We start from the raw sequence: 21,242 nt of genomic DNA on the forward strand, positions 1-21,242 counted from the left end.
TATAAGACCAATGTTGAAAAACAAACCGGCAAGGTGATTAAAATTGTTAGGTCTAACCGTGGAGGTGAATATTATGGTAAACATGGTAATGTTGGTCAACATATGGGACCTTTTGCTGAATTTTTCCAAAGTTGTGACATTAATACAATACACAATGCCTGGGACCCCTAAGCAAAATGTTGTGGCTGAGCGTCGTAATTGTACACTAAAGAAAATGGTTAAATGCATGTTAAGTGAGTCCAAATTACCTAAGTCTCTTTGGGGTGAAGCTCTTTTGATTGCAATGTATGTCCTAAATAGAATACCCAGCAAATCTATTCCCAAAACACCTTTTGAGTTGTGGATGGGTAGAAGGCCTAGTTTGAACCATTTTCGGGTTTGGGTTTGTCCGGCTGAAGTAAAAATTTATAACCTAGTCGAAACCAAATTAGGGCCAAGAACCACTTGTTATTTTGTAGGCTATCCAGAAGGCTCAAAGGGCTATAGATTTTACTGTCCTGGTCATGGCACAAGGATTGTAGAGGCAAATAATGCAAGGTTTTTGGAGCATGATGCTGGTGATTGTGTGTGCACTACAAGACAGCATGATGCTTCAAAAGGTGACTTTACTATTGTATCTCTGCCTGTTGGATTAGATAGGTTTGTTTCTCAACCTATTGAAAGGGTGGAATTATGTATAGAACAAGAATAAGGAACACCAAATCAACCTTTACCTACACCTCAACCAGTTGAACCTACTCAACCTGTTCAACCTCCTAGACGCTCACAAAGAGAAAGAAGGCCAGCAATTTCTAATGATTATGTTATCTTTTTGGGAGAACAAGAGCATGGTGTTGATGAAGTGATTGATACAGTCACATATAGTCAAGCCATTACAAGTTCACAATATGATAAGCGGATGGATGCAATGAGGGAGGAGATGCAATCTATGACACGAAATGGAGTATGGAAGCTTGTTGAGCTTCTAGAAGGTTTTAAACTTGAAACATTTTCTTCTATTTCTACAAAAGATTCTTTCAGGATTATCATGGCTTTGACAATACATTTTCATTTAGAGCTCCATCAAATGGATGTTAAGACAGTCTTTTTAAATGGAGATCTTTATGAGGAAGTTTATATGGTGCAACCTGAAGGCTTTGAAGAATCAGGGAGAGAGAATTTGGTTTGTAAGTTGAAAAGGTCTATTTATGGTCTGAAACAAGCCTCTAGACAATGGTATCTAAAGTTTTATCAGGTTGTGTTATCTCTTCGTTTTATTGAGAATACAATTGATTTTTGCATATATCTCAAGGTCAGTGGTAGCAAGTTTATTTTCTTGGTTCTGTATGTTGATGATATTTTACTTGCTAGTAATGACTTGGGATTATTGCATGATGTCAAAAAGGTGCTATCTGAGAATTTTGATATGAAAGATCTTGGAGAAGTAGCATATGTGCTTGGTATTAAGATACACAAAGATAGATCCAAGCAACTTTTAGGTTTGTCTCAAAAGGCCTACATTGATGTGTTCTTAGTAGATTCAATATGAAAAACTGCAAGCCTGGTCTTGTTTCTGTTTGTAAAGGGGACAAGTTAAATAAAAGTCAATGTCCGAAGAATGATGTTGAAAAGGAATCTATGAAAAATGTGCCAAATTCTAGTGCTATAGGTAGCTTGATATATGCTGGGGTGTGCACTAGACCAGACATCGTCTATACAACTAATCTGTTGGGTAGATATTCTTCCAATCCTGATCATGATCATTGGGCAGGAGCTAAAAAGATGTTGAGATACTTGAAGAAAACTAAGAGATATATGCTTGTTTATAAAAAAGTTGACAACCTTGAAGTCGGTGGTTATGCAAATGTAGATTTTGCTGGTTACTCCGATGATACGAAGTCTACTACAGGATATATTTTCATGCTTGTTGGAGGAGCTATATCTTGAAAGAGTTTCAAACAATTTCTTGTTGCGTCTTTCACCATGCAAGCAGAAGTAATTGCATGCTTTGAAGTGAGGGCTCATGCCATATGGTTAAAAAACTTTATCTTAGGGCTTAGGGTTGTTGATTCCATCTCAAGACCTATAACCATTTATTGTGATAACATGGCCGCAATATTCTTTACAAAAAATACTAAGAACTCTGGTGGTGCTAAATACATAATCTCCAGTATTTTAAAATTAGAGAATGGGTTGATAACGGTGACATTTACTATGAGCATATTGCTACAGAAGATATGGTTGCTGATCCATTAACCAAGGAGCTTAGACCTATTAATTTTATTAAACATGTTGAGCACATGAGCTTGCTGATGTCATTTGATGTGCTTGGTTAGTGGGAGTCTTACGTATATATATTCTTAAGACCATATTGTTATTTGCTATATTTGAAATATTGAAGTTTGAAGTGATTGCTCTTTAAATACTTGTTATTTACAGTTATATATGTGTGCACACTTGGCATTGCTCGATATAAAATATATCTTTGATTTAAAGCATTGATGGATTAGTTTTTTTAAAAAATCTTGAGATGTAGGGTTTCACACTTCGGTTTAGAGTATAAAGGCTTCTATTTAGAAACATAAAGGATACATAAAGTGATAGAGACGCAACCAATAATCGAGACGCAACCAGCCCATCTAAAGATCCTTTGCATGGAATTGAAGGTCCTATGACTAGGGCCAAGACTAAGAGGATGAAACAAGCTTTGGAAAGCCTGATCATAAAAATCAAAGGAAAAGAAGACCAACGTGAGATAGAGGCTGCACCTAATTGGGTCACTTTCATACAATTGGGTGAAGATGCTTTGAGTCCAACCTGAAGACAACACTTTGGAAAGTCCAAATCACATGATAAGAAGCATTCATGGGAAGGCCAATTTTTCTATTGTATTTGGATTTTCGTGCATACTTTTGGGGTGATATTTCAGATGATGTTTTGTATTCCCCAAGTCACATTCAGACTTTCTTGTAGTTCCCAAAGTCACTATAATTACTTTGGGATCTTTTTCCTAAGTTCTGGTTACTTTTCTAGGAGTAGGTGTAACATGCATCTTTTCCAAGCCTTGGTAAATGCAGCCTTGGAAAATGCATGACAAGTAGTGTTATGTAATTTCCTAGGAGTTGCTTCTCTTTGAAGCCATTTCAGCCTTAAAATAGCACCTGATTGTACTTGAGAGGGAGAGAACGCATGAATGAAATTTGAGAGTTTCTCTTATGTGAGAGCTTCACCTTTGTTCTTGGATTAGAACTTGATAGTGTTGGTTCTACCGGCAGGTCGCGGTTAGGGTCACGCTTCTTTTGATAACTTTGGTTCTACCGGCAGGTCGCGGTTAGGGTCAAGTTCCTCATTCTCTACCTGTTTCCAGGACGGTCCGAAGTGTGCTCTTATCATTTGGTATCAGAGCCCGGTTCCTGAAATCAGGTGTTATCTATCCTTTGTGTGTTTATCTTGTTTAATTCAAAAAAAAAAAGGTGTTCCGCTGTTGTTTATCTCTATATCCTTGGTGACATCTTCCTTTAATCGGTTTGTGTCATCGTCCTTGTTCCTTTCTGTTCTGCTATTTCAAAAAAAAAAAAAAAGAAGAAGAAGAAAAAAAAGAAAGAAAAAAAAAATTCGGGGCAGATTTTGCTTCTAATTTCCTTGTGGGTTCTTTAACGCTTCCATTGAATTGTTCTCAATTCAAACCTTCCTTGAACCCTTTGTTGGTTCCAATTAAATTGTTCCTTGCGAGTTCTTGTTCCCTAAGGTTATCATCGACTCCTTACTGTTTCCTGTTGTGTAGAAACATCCAAAAGGTTCTTATTTAAGAGCTCATAAGGTGAAGCTAAGTGGTAAAAGGCAAGAGGGTGAGATCATCATCAAGAAAAAGCCATAAAAGAGTGTCCACCAGAGAGAGGAGCGTGTGAGGACCTATTCTGTGTATACTAATCTTTTTGATTGCAGCATACAAAGATGAGTAGTGAAGGTAGTAAACAACCAGATGTTGATATGAAGTTATGGATGAAAGCTATTGCTGATCAACTTACTAAGCTTGGTGCACGAATGAATGATTTGGAATCACCAAGCAGACTCAAACCTTTGAGGGGGCGGATGTTTGAAGAAGAAGAAGAAGAGGAGTATTCGGATGGAAGAAGTAATGGAAAGAGGCAAAGAGATGAATCAAGAAAAGACAGTCATTTGGGAAGTATTAAGATGACAATCCCTGCATTCCAAGGTAAAAATGATCCTGAATTATATTTTGAGTGGGAGAGAAAGGTTGAACATGTGTTTGAATGTCATAATTATTCCGAGGAGAAGAGGGTTAAACTAGCCATTGTTGAGTTCCATGATTATGCTAGTATTTGGTGGGATCAAATGGTGACTAGTAGACGTAGAAATGGGGAGAGGCCTATTGGTACATGGGATGAGATGAAGGCTGTCATGAGAAAAAGGTGTGTACCCAGCCACTACTATAGAGATTTGCACAGGAAATTGCAAAGTCTAACTCAAGGCTCCATGAGTGTGGAAGATTACTATAAGGAGATGGAAATAGCCATGATTAGAGCCAATGTTGAAGAAGACCGAGAGGCAACTATGGCTAGATTCATTGGAGGTTTAAAGAAGGAGATAGCTGATGTGGTAGAATTGCAACATTATATAGAGATGGAGGATTTGCTGCACAAAGCTATTCTAGTGGAAAGGCAATTGAAAGCTAAGAGTACTTCCAAATTTACTACTAGTTCCTCATGAAAATCGAATTGGCAAAATAACAAATCTGTGTCAAAGCCAAAAGAAGATGCAAAGGCCAAAAATTCGATTGCTGCACCTAAAGGTAAAATGGAAATTAATTCATCCTCTAGATCTCGTGATATCAAATGTTTCAGGTGTCAAGGAGTTGGACATATTGCTTCTCAATGTCCAAATAAAAGAGCCATGATACTGCTGGATAATGGAGACATAGAGAGTGTGAGCTCAAGTGATGATGACATGCCACCATTGGAGGATTGTAGTGATGTTGAAGTTGCTGAACCTGTTGTTGGAGATGTGCTTGTTACTAGGCGTGCTCTCAACATGCAACCTAAGGCGGGTGGTAATGAGGAGCAACGTGAGCATATATTTCATACAAGATGCCATATAAACGACAAGGTATGCAGCTTAATCATTCATAGTGGGAGTTGCACTAATGTTGCTAGCACCTTGTTGGTTGAAAAATTGAGTTTGCCCACATTACAGCACCCTAATCCATATAGACTTCAGTGGCTGAATGATTGTGGAGACATAAGGGTGACTAAGCAAGTGATGATTTCATTTTCCATCGGTAAATACAAGGATGAAGTTCTTTGTGATGTGGCACCTATGCATGCTGGACATCTACTTCTTGGGCGTCCGTGGCAATTTGATAGAAGGGTTATTCATGATGGGTACAAAAATAGATACACTCTTGTTATGAACAATCACACTATTGTTTTAACACCTCTCCAACCAACCGAGGCCTATGCTGATCAAATCAGAATTACAAGAGAGTGTAAGTTGAGAGAGGAGCAATTGAGCATTCAAGAAAAAGAGAGGAAAGATAAGAAAAATAAGAGTGAGCAGACGAAAGAAAAGAATAAATCAGAATCCAAAGAAGAGAAAAAAAAGAGAGTGAGTGCATTTGCAAGCAAAAGAGAGGTTGAGAGTGCCTTGTTAGCAAAAGAGCAGCTACTTGTGCTCATACACAAGGATGTTTATTTCACTAACGAACTCAATTCTTCTTTGCCTAGTATGGTTGCTTCTTTGTTACAGGAATTTGGTGATATTTTTTCAGAAGAAATTCCCCATGGATTACCTCCTACAAGAGGTATTGAGCATCAGATTGACTTAATTCCAGGTTCTTCAATCCCAAATAGACCAGCCTACAGAACAAGTCCAGAGGAAGCAAAAGAAATTCAAAGGCAAGTAGATGAGTTGCTGCAAAAAGGATTTGTGAGGGAGAGTCTTAGCCCGTGTTCTGCTCCTGTGATCTTGGTTCCGAAGAAAGATGGGACGTGGCGCATGTGTATGGACTGCCCAGCCATAAATAAAATCACTGTAAAGTATCGATATCCTATCCCTAGATTGGATGATATGCTTGATGAATTGCATGGTTCGTGTGTGTTTTCTAAAATAGATTTGAAGAGTGGATACTATCAAATTCGCATGAAAGAAGGTGATGAATGGAAAACAGCTTTTAAAACAAAATATGGTTTATATGAGTGGATGGTGATGCCATTTGGCTTATCTAATGCACCCAGCACCTTCATGAGGTTAATGAACCATGTTTTGCGTTCTTTCATTGGGAAATTTGTTGTAGTGTATTTTGATGATATTTTGATTTATAGCAAAACCTTAGATGAACATGTTAATCATTTGCATGTTGTTCTTAATGTTTTGAGAGAAAACAAATTATATGCTAATCTTAAAAAGTGTTCATTCTGCCATGAATCTATTGTGTTTTTGGGTTTTGTTGTAAGCTCGAAAGGAATAAGTGTGGATGAGGAGAAGGTAAGGGCAATTAGAGAATGGCCTACACCTAAGAATGCAAATGAGGTAAGAAGTTTTCATGGTTTAGCAAGTTTTTATAGAAGGTTTGTAAAGAACTTTAGTTCTATTGCTGCACCTTTGAATGAACTTGTTAAAAAAAATGTTGTGTTTAAGTGGAATGAAGTGCATGAGGAAGCTTTTAATTCATTAAAAGAAAAATTGACCAATGCACCTTTGCTTTGTTTGCCTAATTTTGATAAAGCTTTTGAAATTGAATGTGATGCATCTGGTGTTGGCATAGGGGCCGTACTAATACAGGACTCTAAACCAATTGCTTACTTAAATGAAAAGCTTAATGGGGCATCATTGAATTATTCCACGTATGACAAAGAGTTGTACGCTTTGGTGAGAGCTTTGCAAACTTGGCAACACTACTTGTGGTCAAGGGAATTCATAATTCATTCTGACCATCAAAGCTTGAAGTTTCTAAGATCTCAAGGTAAGCTTCAAAAAAGACATGCCAAGTGGTTGGAATTCATTGAGATGTTTCCTTATGTAATCAAGTACAAGAATGGTAAGGAAAACAAAGTGGCTAACGCATTATCCAGAAGGTATGCATTGCTTACTTCTTTGCAAACTAAATTACTTGGTTTTGAGTTTATAAAGGACTTATATGCTAATGATTCTGACTTTGGCCAAGTATGGGATTCTTGTTCTAAACATGCTTTTGGGGACTATTATAGGCATGATGGTTTCTTGTTTAAGAAAAATAAGTTGTGTGTGCCTGTTTGTTCCTTGCGTGAAATGCTAGTTAGAGAAAGTCATGGTGGTGGATTGATGGGACATTTTGGGATAAAAAGGACCTTAGAAATATTGCATGAGCATTTTTATTGGTCTAACATGAAGCCTGACGTGCAATCGGTCTGTGATAAGTGCATAGCATGTAAACAAGCTAAATCTAAAGTCATGCCCCATGGCTTCAATACACCTTTGCCTGTGTCTAATCAACCCTGGACTGATATTTCAATGGATTTCGTGTTAGGATTACCTCGATCTCAAGGTGGCAAAGATAGTATATTTGTCGTTGTTGATAGGTTTAGTAAAATGGCACATTTCATTGCATGCTCTAAAACCAATGATGCAACACATATTGCTGATCTGTTCTTTAAAGAGATAATGCGCTTGCATGGATTGCCTAGAACAATAGTAAGTGATAGGGATGTAAAGTTCCTAAGTCATTTTTGGAAAACTTTGTAGAATAAACTAGGAACAAAACTCTTATTTTCTACTGTTGCACATCCTCAAACGGATGGACAAAATGAAGTAGTAAATAGAACACTTACTACCTTATTGCGTGCTATCATTCAAAAGAATTTGAAAAATTGGGAGAAATGCTTGCCACATGTTGAGTTTGCTTATAATAGAACTGTTCATTCTACTACTTCTTATTCTCCTTTTGAAGTTGTGTATGGCTTTAATCCTTTGACTCCTTTAGACATCTTACCTTTGCCTACTAATGAGTGTACTAATTTGGATGGTAAGAAAAAGACGGATACTATTAGGGAGTTGCATGCAAAAGTTCGAGCCAACATTGAGAGGAAGAATGAGCAATATGCAAAGCAAGCAAATAAGGGGCGTATTAAAGTTATTTTTGAACCAGGAGATTGGGTTTGGGTTCATATGAGGAAGGAGAGGTTTTCCACTCAAAGAAAATCTAAGCTGCAAACAAGAGGAGATGGACCCTTCCAAGTTTTAGAGAAGATCAATGACAATGCCTACAAGTTGGACTTGCCAAGTGAATATGGTAATGTAAGTGCTATCTTTAATGTGGCTGATCTATCTTTGTTTGATGTAGGTGATGAATCTGATTCGAGGACGAATTCTTTTGAAGAGGGAGGGAATGATAGAGACGCAACCAATGATCGAGACGCAACCAGCCCATCTAAAGATCCTTTGCATGGAATTGAAGGTCCTATGACTAGGGCTAAGACTAAGAGGATGAAACAAGCTTTGGAAAGCCTGATCATAAAAATCAAAGGAAAAGAAGACCAACGTGAGATAGAGGCTGCACCTAATTGGGTCACTTTCATACAATTGGGTGAAGATGCTTTGAGTCCAACCTGAAGACAACACTTTGGAAAGTCCAAATCACATGACAAGAAGCATTCATGGGAAGGCCAACTTTCCTATTGTATTTGGATTTTCGTGCATACTTTTGGGGTGATATTTCAGATGATGTTTTGTATTCCCCAAGTCACATTCAGACTTTCTTGTAGTTCCCAAAGTCACTATAATTACTTTGGGATCTTTTTCCTAAGTTCTGGTTACTTTTCTAGGAGTAGGTGTAACATGCATCTTTTCCAAGCCTTGGTAAATGCAGCCTTGGAAAATGCATGACAAGTAGTGTTATGTAATTTCCTAGGAGTTGCTTCTCTTTGAAGCCATTTCAGCCTTAAAATAGCACCTGATTGTACTTGAGAGGGAGAGAACGTATGAATGAAATTTGAGAGTTTCTCTTATGTGAGAGCTTCACCTTTGTTCTTGGATTAGAACTTGATAGTGTTGGTTCTACCGGCAGGTCGCGGTTAGGGTCACGCTTCTTTTGATAACTTTGGTTCTACCGGCAGGTCGCGGTTAGGGTCAAGTTCCTCATTCTCTACCAGTTTCCAGGACGGTCCGAAGTATGCTCTTATCATAAAGTCTAATGCTTCGATTTAGAGGCATGTTGTCTTCTTTAGGAAGACCAAAAGTGGATTGGATGTGGAATTGGCATATTATATAGTTGTGGATCACTTGTGCACAAATGCCACACTACACCTTACCACATTTAGGGATCCATGTCGATGAAGTATTGATATTTGTAATTATGGAAGCTCTTGTGTTGATGAATAACACAATTACCGCCATAATTCTATATTGATATTTTTATTGGATCGGGTCCTGTATTGAGATGTTCTCTTCTGAATCATATTTATGTGGCCACAAAGTTGTTCAACCCGTGAGTCATTTTCCTAAAATAAGTATAACACTTTTTTTTAAAAAAAAAAATTCAACAATCAATGTTGCCCAAGTGAGAGAATGTAAAATTTTATTTAAAATGTGGGTTAATTGTGTGTTTTATACTATTTGCGAAAAACAGATTGAAAGTGATTTAGATAAATTGACGGGTAAAGCCCAAATAAAGTTGTGATCCATAAAGTTTTGGGCTATGGTCCATCTCAATGTTTTTCTAGTATATATACATATAGGAATGTGGTATGGAGGTGTAGGGCCTGGTTCTTGGCTATTTGGGTACCTTAATGGGAGGGCCCAATAACTATTTTATTTATTTTGGCTCGGTCCCCTCTCCCATCCAAAATCCTACTCTGACTCAATATTATATATATGAGTTAGAGGGTTGTCTGCCCCATTGTATGGCAATATAAACTAAGGAGAGAGAGAGAGAAAGAGCCGGCCCTAGAGTTTCTCCTATACGTAAGAACTATTCTTGAAAAAAAACTGTATCGGAATGGCCGGACTAAATGGTATGTGATTAACCTTTTTTTATATATATTTGAATTAAATTCTCTCGTGTTTTAATTCCTAGTATCATGATCCAGAAATTCTGACATGGAGATCTTACACAGGCGAGGTGTACCACAATGAAGTTTGACAAAAGGATCATCATTCAAGTTTGCCCACGAGCAATCCACTGTAGCCCGTTTCTCATTGATTAAAAGATGATCTTCCCTTGATATACATTGTGAGCCAACAAGAGTGCCAAAACAATGCAAAACAAATAAGATTTTCAGGACATTGACTATGTATATTCCAAAACACAGCTAGCAGGTTTGTACAATGATTATACTGGATCTATCAAAGATTTTACACAACATAAGAAAGAATGAGCCTGGCGAGCCCCATTCCAAATTAAACCAGTTTCAGATAAACCAAAATATAATATGATACATCCACAGTTTGCACTATAATTTTACACATGCAACTTTGTAAAGTCATGTAGCACACTAGGTAAGGTTCGCCATCTCGATACCCAACCTCATACCGGTACCACACTAGCACAGTGTCGGTATGGTACGATATGAATTTTTTTTGACATACCGATTGTTGGTACACCATCCATACTAGATACCGGTACGATATGGTACATTCCGTACTATCCGGTTCGGGTCGGTACGGCATATCTTGATACTGATGAGTAAAGTTTTTGCTTAAGAATTTTCTGAGTACTTGAGGACAATGCCACATTGCTAGTCACCTGCAACTCTTGTGAAGGATTGCACCTTTTGATTTAGATGGCAGTGCTCATGTGAGATTAATGTGTCCAAAAAAAAAAGAAGGATTGCACCTTTGTCATTAACAATAAATGGCAATACATCAAAACGGCACTAATGCAGCAGCAGGTTATATAATGTAGAAACCATATCTATTTATCCTACTTATTTGGAAGTTAGACTTCTCAGTCATTCTCTAGTATGTCTACTTTCCTTCTGTGACATCTGTAACTATGAAGAGTGAAAAGCTTCTTAGCACCTGCAACTATCAGCAAATAAGTGAAAATATTCATATCTATATATATATATATATATATATATATATATATATAATTAGATTTATAAGATCCTACAGTTAATCTGCTTTGCTCAGAAAAGAAAAGAAAGAAAGAAACAACAAATTCCCTTCTTAAAAAAAAAAAAAAATAAAGTACCTCATGAAAAGGTATGGCTGCTGTATTCAGCACTTCTTGAGAAGAATATGCTTCGAACTTAACAAAAAATGCGCACGACCAGATACTTCACTTCAAAGAGCCAAATCTTCAAAGCTTGCGGCCAGTGCATCTTTTCATATCACATTGCCCAGAATCCTGAAATAGTGGAAGAGTCAACAAAGAATATACCCACATCGCAAGCTGAATTCTAGGAGCCTGAGATTCTTCTGAAACAGAGAAGCCCACATACCTTGTTAAGCTGACTAGCTTAAAGACAAAAGGTCTTGTCAAACAAGAAAACAAGTTATTTGTTTATAGAACATTTCCAACTCAGGCAATCAAGCATACTCTAACCTCTATTTTACACAAATGGGACGTTTAATCAAAATTTATAGCTCCAACAATTTGGCAAATTGAGATATATTCACTACTGTCTCACATTTCAGGATCCATAACTTCTACTAGTATGCACAAACATTAATTTATATACATAAATAATGCAAGACTTGCCACAAGCTACATTCTTATAACCAGGAATAGCCAAGACATATCCCATCCATCGTTTAAGCTCATGAATCTTTCTTAACCAATCAAACTTCTGGTAACTAAACCTTGGTTCAAAGCAAGGTCATGTCCTATCCTTTAGAGTAACTTCTCTTTATACCTTCATATATCAGCTCCTGTCTGTTCTTCCTTTGAAGGATCATAATGTTCATGCTACATGAGCCTTCTCAAGCTTTCCTCATGCATGACCACCAACTTAATCAATTCTCCTTCACTGCAAATATCAAGGTTTAACCTGTATACTCACATAGAACCCTCATTAAAATTCTCATAAATTACACTCATTCTGCGTGTTTTTATTTACCTAGAGATATACATGTACATGCTTGATTTCGATGAATTTGGTCTATGGCTATACCGAACAGCTTCTCATGCTATAGACTTAAGCTCATGGTTTTGCTTTGTACTCTAATATGCTTATGTTACCATTGCTATATCCTTGCCTTACCAAAATGCGACTTCCTTCATCTATTTAAGGTCTTATTTGTAGGTCATATTCCACATTTTAGTCCTATCAAAGTAACAGATTCAGTGAGCCTTAATATCCATATTCACGAACTCTACTGTTTCTCTGATTTCTGTTTCACAACCCTTTTGAAGTAAAATCAGCCCCCTCAAAACATTACATTTTCCAAACTTCAAAGCATATACATGAACCACCTTGATTGGTTCTCCATTATATGTAATCCCCCTTTAACATGCTTATTTCTAACAATGCAATATATATTCAAGTTCAACGGATCTAAATCGGCACAAAGTGTGATAAACTTGACTTTCTGAGCATGCCCTTTTATTTTTGTCCAAAGCCAAACGCAGGCACTTTTTATTTTGCATAACCATGAAAAGAGCAAAAGTGCAGAACTTATTGCCATCCAAGATCATTGTTGATGTTACAGAGATGCATTGTTCATAAAATATGTCAAAGAAAAAAAAACCCTCCACTTCAGCCACCAGCTACAATTATCAGAAAGATACTAATTCATCTCCACCTTTCATATAACAGTACTGAGTCACATTATTACATGAAGAAATTTGTCTTGAGCTGAATCCATGTAAAGCTAGTTAAATTAAGAACTTTCTTAGGGTGAATCTCTAACCAGAGATATAAATGTTTCCAAAGTTTATGTAAGAGGTATCTTTTTGCATTTTCAGAATATTGAACACACAGAGCAAGTAAGTGTAACACAACTATTTACGACCTAGATATGTAGACAAATGAAATTATTATACAAAACTGCACACAAAAATCTCCACTTTAAGATCCAGAAAACCTAAAAAATATTCAGACCTATCAACTAAGAGACTGAAATCTCATGAAGGCCAGTAGCAACCATGGAATCTAAAGTCTAAACTCCGAAGAACCACAGAGTTGCTGCCTTGACTCTGATATCCCTTCTCTTCTCTTCTTTCTGAACATCAATCAACCTCCACTATGCCATAGATTCATAAGCAAGAAGGAATCTCGTCTCTAGCCCAACATGTTAACTGCACAGTGAGCTTATATAAACAGAACAGTATATACATGCACTATTATCATTTAGAATTAAGATGATTATTATTTAATATTAAGACTTCATGAAGACTGTACATGAAACATAATTCATAGCAGTCTGATAATTCCATGTAGCAGAAACCAGTAAAACCTAAACCCAGAAACATAAAAATTTAGTACCATGTCGATCCAACAAAAAGCTCGCACCTTTCTTATTCATCGAACTCAAATATTTTCTTAATTTGAAAGAACCTCCAAAACATCCAACAAACCTACTTGAACTGCGCCATCTCAATATTGCAAATGCAATTAAAGTTACATCAAAGAGGTAGATAGGTGCATAGATTGGATGAGTCATGATGTGAGGGAGAGAGTGCCGTCGATTCATAGAGGCATATGGCGGCAGGATTGTCAGATTCTTGAGCTTGGCTCGTGAAATACAAAGAAAGTTTGGATTTGTTAGCTTCTAATTCCGGTGATATTTTCGTTTTTCTCAATTCAATGATAAAATTCGGATCAAATTCATGTTATTGGGCTCCATTGGCACCCTCACAGCATGTGGTATAATTATTTCAGTCTTACTTTTCCACTATTTGTCATCAATCACCAACAAGTATTCAGCTGTATGGGTGCAAAATGTTGGTAACATTAGCTAATTTATGCTAAGCTTGCATCTTAGTTGAATAAAGTCATGGCTCGGACGCACGGGCGAGCAAACGCAAGGCGCGGACTCGGGGAAAATGCTGAGGGCACCCTCGTAACTGAGCTGGGCAAAACTGGCATTTCCCATCACTCCGTGTTAATTAGATGGGCTCTAAGGGGGTAGTTCTATATACACCCCCCCCTATTGCTCAGGACACCCCCCCCCCCCAAAAAAAAACCAAAAAAAAAATACCCAAACTAACCTTTAGTGTAATTACCATATTGCCCTTGAAATTTTCTCATACACCCACCCTTCCTCCTCCTCCGTTTCGTTTTGAAAAGAAAAAAAAAAAACCCCCTCAAACCCCCCTTAAACCCCTCGATCCATTTACATCGTTTAGACGATCTTTGAAGGAGATTTAAGCCCCATTCGAAGCATGGACAAGCAACTAGTGATTTGGGACGAAGAATCGGCCGCAAAGGTACGTGTTCCACCTTGTTTCGAAATTTTTTTTTTTCACGGTTCGTGCTCCGTTCGGCACTGGATCGCCGAACAAAAGGCTTCTGTTCGGCTGAACAGTGCCGAACAGAAGCCTTCTGTTCGGCAACCCTCACCCGAACAGATCTGTTCGGCTGCACAGTGCCGAACAGAAGGCTTCTGTCCGGCACTGTTTAGCCGAACAGAAGCCTTTTGTTCGGCGATCCAGTGCCGAACGGAGCACGAACCGTGAAAAAAAAAATTTCGGGAGAAGCCGGCGAGGTGGTTCCGGGAGAAGCCGGCGAGGTGGTCGGAGATCGGGAGAATGCCGGCGACGAGAGGGAGAAGGGGGAACGGGGGGGTTTTGGGCGTTGGCAAGGTGTTTTGGAGGGGAAGAGCGGGGTGGGGGGGGTTTGGGGGGTGTAGAGAGCAATTTAGGTGAGGGGGTGGGGAGGGTGGGGGGTAATTTAGAAATTTTTAATTTTTTAGGGGTGTCCTTAGCAAATGGGGGGGTGTAGAGAGTATTTAATTTTTTTTTAATTTTTGGGGGGTGTCCTGAGCAATAGGGGGGGTGTATATAGAACCACCCGCTCTAAGGGGAATCTTCTCGTTCGCACGTGGCAAATGCCTTGTTAATTAATCATGCCACATGATTGTGCCATGATTGGGCATTTGTCTTATCCCAATTGAAGCAGATATGATACCATCTGTCCCAATTTTGCTCCACGTGATCCATGGTTTGTTCCAATTTTAGGAAAGCAATGAGGATGAAACATCTTCTGCATCGTGAAGTAGGCGCCCGTGGCCTAATGGATAAGGCGTCTGACTTCTAATCAGACGATTGTGGGTTCGAGTCCCACCGGGCGTGCGTTTTTTTTTAAATATTTATTGCTCTCATGATATTTTAAAATGAAATTTTTAATTATTTGTTTTTTTCCCAATAATATAAGCCGTGCTTGTTTTTTATGCGTGCTTTTTTTTTAAAAAAAATTTATTGCTGTCATGATATTTTTAAGATTATATTTTTAATTATTTGTTTTCTAAAATAATATAAGCAATGCATGTTTTTTATGGAAGTAACTACGTATTATTTGTTTATGCACTTTTTTTTTGAGCTATTTTGTTGAGGTTAAATCATTTTTAGTTATACTCCTTCCTCTCTCTCTCTCTCTCGCGCGCGCGCGCACACACAATGGTTATTTCACTGCCAAATTGGCAATAACACTAGGACAACACCACGAATAAAAAAAGAAAGGAAAAAAAGATCATGCAATTAAGATAGTAGGAACGTACAATATGTCTAAAACGAGCATCAGGTGTGTCACTTATTTTTCCTTTTCTTATCATTGTAATTGAAAAATCAAGAAGTTCCCTATTATTTCAATGCATTTCATACTAATATGAAAAAAAAAAAAATTCCATCAAAAATGCTTCTTGAAAGTTTTTCGCAAGCAACAATAACTATAGATAGATTGAGTTTAATTAACTACGAAATAGAAAAGCCTAAAAGGAGCCTTGCATGGGGCCATACAAGAATTTGATAAGAAGAAAGAAGATGGCATGAGTGAAAGTATGCATAAACCGAATCATATTCATTGAAAGAGTTTTTTTTAAAAAAGAAAAAAATAAATCCTAGGATCATCCACATGATGAACATGGGCTCAATCAATTGAATGAAAGGGTCACTTCACAAGATTTCATAAGTGCAAAATCCTCCTAAATTCACATGCACCCTCCTTGATTTTCCCTACGGTACTTCTATATTAATCATACAAAATGTGGAAAATATGATCAGAAGTTGTGGCTTCTTTTGCTTATACCATCTATCACATTTTAGCATACCTTTTTGTATTTCTAAAACTTATAGCAAATAATGCTTGCATGCTATTTTACATTTTGAAAGGTTAACATATAGGGCTCGTTTGGTTCGCAGGAAAACGAGGGGGGAAAGTGTGGTCAACGGGAAAGTAATGAAATGCCTCTTGTTTGGTTGGAGTTTTCAAAGGAGAGAGATGGGAAAGTTGTATTCTCATGGGAATATGATTCCTACATTTCATGGGAAAGTCTTTCCCATGAGAAACATGGGAAAGTTACTTTCCCATGAGGTGGGAATCACTCCTTTTTTATTTTTTCCCAAAAAGACCCTTCAGCATTAAAGAAGCATTAAAGAGGCATTAAAGACCTAATTTTTATTAAGGGCATAATAGGAATTATACATAACTTTCCTAGGAAAGTGGATGGTCAACCAAACATAAGCACTTTGTAAATTAGTCACTTTCCCATGGTTAACCAAACATGTCAAAAGTACTTTCCTAGGTATCCTCTTCCTAGGAATCTGATTCCCAGGAATCATATTCCTAGGAGGGAAAATACTTCCCGCGAACCAAACGAGCCCATAACTCTATCACGTCTTTTTAACTTTTTGTGTTATAACTTACAACAAGAGACTCTCGGGTTTCCTGGGTTTCCAAGTATCTCTCATTATCATTTATTAAATAGAGAGCCCATGTAGCAAGGGATCTGTTAGGGGTCTTACTTTAGTCCAACCAGAATATATTTAAGAATTAAATCACTTATTTTGTATATAATATACTTACCTGCCTAGTGCAATCATGCCCACCAACAATTATAATCTTACCGAAAGAATAAAAGGTCAAAGCGAGCAACTCTTATCACATTGTATTACATAATAGTCATTCCATCAATTAATTATCCCTATAAGCTGATAAGTCTAGATCATTTGAGACACCATCAAGTCTCTTACCTTCCTACTGCAATCACGCCCACCTACAAACTATAATCTTACCCAAAGAATAAAGGTTAAAGCAACCAAATCTTACCACATTGTATTACATAATAGTCATGCCATCAATTAATTATCCCTATAAGCTAATAAGTCTAGATCATTAGAGACACCATCAAGTCTCTAGCTTACATGGTATCTCGCCACATTATTGGACTCTCAAAATAAGTTAGAAAACATTTGCAAAATAAATGTATATCTACATTTTATATGTTAAAATTTTGATAAAAAATCTCTAAATTGACTTGGTGAATTTTTATCCAATATTAAGAGATATAATCTAGAATATTCTCTTCTATAGTAGGAGTCATGGATTCCATATGCATGCCTGCAAATGTGTATAAAACTTTCATGTAGTATAACATATCCTATAATCTATCATTGGTCAACAATATCAAAGTTACATAAATTTTGCATAAGACTTAGTAAAACCCTCATGTCAATGAGGACTTTCTATAAACTATGATCAGAATATAACGTTTATTAGGATGGTAGTGGTTTAATAGAATTTCTATTTATTCTCTCCAAGAAGGTAATATCAGAGGAGGAGGGACACGGTAAAGGAGTTGTGCGTCTCCTTATCTTGGACAAGTGGAAGTTATATGATAGTAGCATCAATAGCTGTTTTCGATATCTTGCACGACATATGATGGCATAGGTAGAGGTCCTATAATAAATAAGAGAGAGCGAGAAAAAATATATGCAAATAGAACACATGGAATTATTAGTTGATTAGATGGCCACTATATTCTAATACATGGGTCTTTCCTCCACATGCTAACTATTAAAAAATTATATAGAGGGTATTTTTGTTCACCCGAAAATTTCATGGCTAAAAATAAAAGAAGTCTTGCAAACATTACTATTCCGATAAAGGTGGTATTATCTGAAAATTTTTTATATATTATATTTTTTTAAATAAAGTAACATATTAATCAAGTTGGCTTTTAATATTGACAAGTTGAAGATATCCAACATGAAAATATTATATAGCTAAGTTGAGATGTTCCTAGCATATACCTTCACTAAGATTTGCTTGGCCATGAGTAAAATAAGTATTAGCTCCGTGCTTAAGTCACCCACTTCTTTATAAAAAAGGAATCTTTTATATATATATATATATATATATATATATATATATATATATATATATATATATATATATATATATATATATATATATATATATATATATATATATATATACACATTCACAGATATAGCTTATTATATATCTACCTTCAAAAAGTATCGATTTATATATATTTCTCAAATTATTATTTTTTGTATAGATAACTTTCTGTTTGCTATTTGAATGATGGTATTAAGTAATATTATTTTCCTTGTATATTAATATCCTCGACAAAATTATATAAAAATATAGTTCTTTTAAATAAAAAATTGACTGCTAGATTTTTTAAAAAATATTAGAAGAATAATAGTGTCAAATGAAACTCACAATGGTTATTTTTTTAAGTCCATCAACCAAATGGGAGTATTACCTGTGCAAAAGCAAGATGAATATATATATATATATATATATATAAAAGGTAGATATGTGATAAGCCCTATTTATAAATATCGCAAAAGAGTGTTCAAAAAAAAACTATTTTTGTACGGGGCATGAAGCCTGATCTTGTACTCATTCCTGCTACGTGCCGTAGTGGACAAAAGCAGTGCCCGTCTTACACACGTCACGATGAATGGATATAATTGCTGTCCCTGAAACGCTCTCCACGGGGAACAAATCGCCTTGGTCAAGCAGCATAGAGAGGGAAAAAAAGGTGCGGGACATTGAATTCTGACCCACGAATAAGAGTATTTAATGTTTCTGCCCTTTTGACCAGGGCATTTTTAGTCTCAGTCCGTTGTCTTGGTGACCGCATATCAAAAATTGCCCTTCTAAAGCTGACACTCTCTGCTTGATTTGTTACTCATTGAAGCCTCGGGACAGCTCTTTATGACCCTAGAAATGCGCGAGCTTGCATGTTACCTTGCCCATGGCACCCCAAAACGACCAAGCGAGGGAGAGAGCATGACTATTAGGGCTGCAGATGGGTCAGATCACAGTCCGATCCGACCCGACCTGCATGAAATTCGAGCTGACTCAAATTGTAGAATCCACGGAGCCGGATCGGATCCTAAATTTGGATCCGTTCTATTTTTCGGATAGGGTCGGATCCATCCAATCTCGACTCGGATCCAGATCTGATTTGATTAATTTTTTTTGGGCCTCGAAAGTTAGAAAATGACAGCATTATTTGGGCCTACTTTTTCGGTCATGTCTGGGTTATATGGATCTGACCTGATTCGAATGATTCGTCGGATCAAAATTTGTAGGCATGGATTCGATCGGACTCGATCCAATTTTCAATCAGGTCGGATCTGGGTCTAAAATTAGGATTCGAACAAAAAACCGAGTCGGATCGGAGCCATTCAGGACCTGACTTGACCCGATCCATTTGCAGCCCTAATGACTATATGTTTTATAAGAGCCTTGTCAAATGTAAATGGCAAATCATACTTGACAAAAAAAAAAATATGAGCAATGCGATATTTTAGCTTATCTACAACTAAACCATTAAACAATTGAAAATGCCGAGATCATGAATTAGAATAATAAAAAATATGTATTTGACTTGATGTGTATGATAGCCTCAGGAGCACCAAATGGAGGGTTCCAAGGTTGGTTTGATAGGTATCTTATGTAGGCTAGGACCTCCAACGACTTTTAACACAATATGCTTTGAGAAACTTGATTCTAATTTGATCAACCTGGATCCAATTCTGCTTGTTGAATCGTTAACCATTACAATGGAATATCATACAAAATTCAAACCAAAGAGAGATCAGATTTGGAAATTAAAAGGTCTATCCCAATAGCCTCGCTTCTATGCTTAGCGATTGTAGATTCTGGAATTACCCTTACATAGTACGTCCTCAAGTATTTGAAATTGATATTCGAACCCCTAGGCAAATAACTTAATTTGCACGTGTCTAGAATGCCGGATAACTCGATTTCGAAGCCTCTTGGTAAGAACCGGATGATCCAAATTCATATTACCATTATTTAAGTGCATTGGAACATAAGACTAATAACTCAGAAGGGATTTAGTGCTAAGTTTTTCTTTTTAACCTAATTTACGGACTCAGCTTCACGTTTCAAAGTCCATCAAGTATTTTTTTTTATTAATAAAACCACTTCTTGGGGGCTGAAATCGGATGAGATTGTCTATATCTATATCTATATTTTTTTTATTTGACGAATACATATACAGATTTAGTCAGATATAAAAATTTATACTAAATTCGTTTTAAATAGATATAGGTACAAATCGGATACCAAAAGTATGATTATAGATACAGATACAAATTGCATAATTACATTTTATTATTACAGAATCAAAGATATTACTAAGTAAATGCTAAATCAAATTAATGTCATACTAATATGATTATTTATTTTTTAAAAAAATTACGTACACTGTATAAAATTAAATAGAGTTGCAAATGGACCGAATATTTGAATACAAATGGGATAGTATACCTATATCAATATCTATTTTTTTTTGATAGATATAGATACTATACGAATATTAATCGGATACTTAAATTTTTATTTATATTCAGATAAATTTAGATAAAAAATAAATTCAAACAAATACTATCCGATTTATTTTTATTTCTAATTTTTGGTCAAGGTCAAAATAAATTTTGATTCATCCTGGCTGTGACTGTGGCCCATAAACGATCTTTTGAGAACCTAATTGTAGCTGTAGTCGGTGCAGAAAGAATCATAACGAGCTGGAGTTTGGCTTCGCTCCAAAACCCGCCCAAACCACCGCAGGAGCCGCTCCCGCTCTTAGTTGTCGGCGGGATGCGATTCCAAAGAAGATGCCTTTTTGCGGAGGCCAACTAATGTACCAAAACAATTCTCAACATCACATGGCACAAGAAAATTGGTCCCACAGGGCCTGTGGGACTTGTCGCATAAAGCGGATCCCAGCCCCCCCCCCCAACACGTGGCCGCAAATGGCTTGGGGATCACAGTTGGGCTTCGAAGCAGCCATGAAATACCCACAGGGGAGGGAGCGCG

At 36.9% G+C, this 21,242-nt stretch overlaps 1 non-coding gene and 1 pseudogene across 1 annotated transcript; one reads left to right on the forward strand and one right to left on the reverse strand.

Annotated features, from left to right (window-relative positions):
* Window positions 1-10,037: 10,037 nt before the first annotated feature.
* On the reverse strand, window positions 10,038-14,013 carry LOC120111490 (annotated as a pseudogene).
* A 1,125-nt stretch (window positions 14,014-15,138) lies between these two features.
* TRNAR-UCU lies at window positions 15,139-15,211 on the forward strand. Its single transcript has one exon. It is a non-coding gene; the product is annotated as a tRNA-Arg (tRNA).
* Window positions 15,212-21,242: the final 6,031 nt, after the last annotated feature.

Source organism: Phoenix dactylifera, chromosome 8, assembly GCF_009389715.1.
Source record: "Phoenix dactylifera cultivar Barhee BC4 chromosome 8, palm_55x_up_171113_PBpolish2nd_filt_p, whole genome shotgun sequence".
NCBI lineage: Eukaryota > Viridiplantae > Streptophyta > Magnoliopsida > Arecales > Arecaceae > Phoenix > Phoenix dactylifera.